Genomic DNA, 1330 nt, shown 5'->3' with positions numbered 1-1330 from the left:
ACCATTTTACTCGTCTGGAGGCTTTTGAGAAGGCGAAGAACCTGTATGGTCAAGCTTCGGGAACGAAGAAGTGCCTCGAGGTTATAAAGGAGAGTGGGACGAAGATCCCCCAAGAAATGATCGATGTCTTCGTTGAGCAGGAGAAACTTTACGAGGCGGAGGTTATGAAACTCCGAGTAGAGCCGCTGTCCGATAGTGACCTTACATTTTCTCCGCTGGTCCTTCCTTCTCGTTTCGCCGAGGACCGGTTCAGAACGTCATTCGATCCCTATGGGTCGAACGTAAATTTGATCTGGCCAGAGACGGCTTCTCGGCTCGTTACCTCGCTCGAAGTTGTTGAGGAGCCATCAGAGAAGCCACTGGTTGATATCACGTCTATCCCTACCGAGCCTGTCAAGTCCCCGGTGGGAAGCGGTTTTGACGAGCGCCCAAAAAATGAGAATCTAAAGGGGTTTCCTGGAAAGGACGGCCTCGAGATAGGCGACACTCTGGTTCGAGAGGGAGAGAACGAGAACGTGGGCGTCTAGGATCCTGACTGCTGCCGCTACCAAGGATCCTGACGATCAAGATTCTGTTCCTTGACGTTTCACGTATGTTCTTATCTGTTTTTGGTCTTGCCTCTATTCCTACTCGGGCGGAGGACCCGACTGCTGCCGCTACCAAGGGTCCTGACGATTAAGATTCTGTTCCTTGACGTTTCACTTATGTTCTTATCTGTTTTTGGTCTTGATAGACCCTGTTGTTGTACGATTAGACATGCTTTTATTTTATTGGCAAGTCGCTGTTTTAAGCGGACTTTAAATTTGTGGGTTGTGTTTCTCATCCGTATTTGCAAACTTTGTTAAAGTAAATGTCAGTATCTTTAGTGTCTCGCGATGTGTTCGCTTAGAAACAATAGATTCCTGACCTTTGGCTTTTGCAAATAGATAAGGAAACGAACCGCTAGGGGATTTATTCAGCTCTTGTCGCGTTTCGATTGAGATGACGTCTAGGCGCATCGTTCTACATCGAAAACAAGGGACTAGATCTAAGAGTGGAAGGTTCTTTCGTCCGTTACCTCAATGACAAACGAGTAATTGGGTAGCTAGTCCATTACGCGTTTAGTCGAGGAAAGGTTAAAGATTCACTCCGTTTAGTCGGTCAATGCTCCTTGGGCATAGGTGACTAGCGACTGTTGGGTCCTCAGGCCAAGTGTCTGATCAGTACATAGCCAGGAAATGGAACGATAGTGTCCGCGTATCTCCTACTGGAGACACGGGAGCCGTTGGGTTTGATAACAGACATCCACTCAGTAGAAGTTGAGACAAAGAACAAGATTTTGACTTTGATT

General features: G+C 47.3%; 1 protein-coding gene across 1 annotated transcript in view; it reads left to right on the top strand.

Annotated features, from left to right (window-relative positions):
• LOC106295862 overlaps positions 1-1330 on the top strand; it is a 13492-nt gene that overhangs the window by 4911 nt on the left and 7251 nt on the right. The window lies entirely within an intron of this gene.

The sequence above is a fragment of the Brassica oleracea genome, chromosome C5 (assembly GCF_000695525.1).
Source record: "Brassica oleracea var. oleracea cultivar TO1000 chromosome C5, BOL, whole genome shotgun sequence".
Classification (NCBI taxonomy): Eukaryota; Viridiplantae; Streptophyta; class Magnoliopsida; order Brassicales; family Brassicaceae; genus Brassica; species Brassica oleracea.
This window is presented reverse-complemented; position numbering and strand designations above follow the sequence as displayed.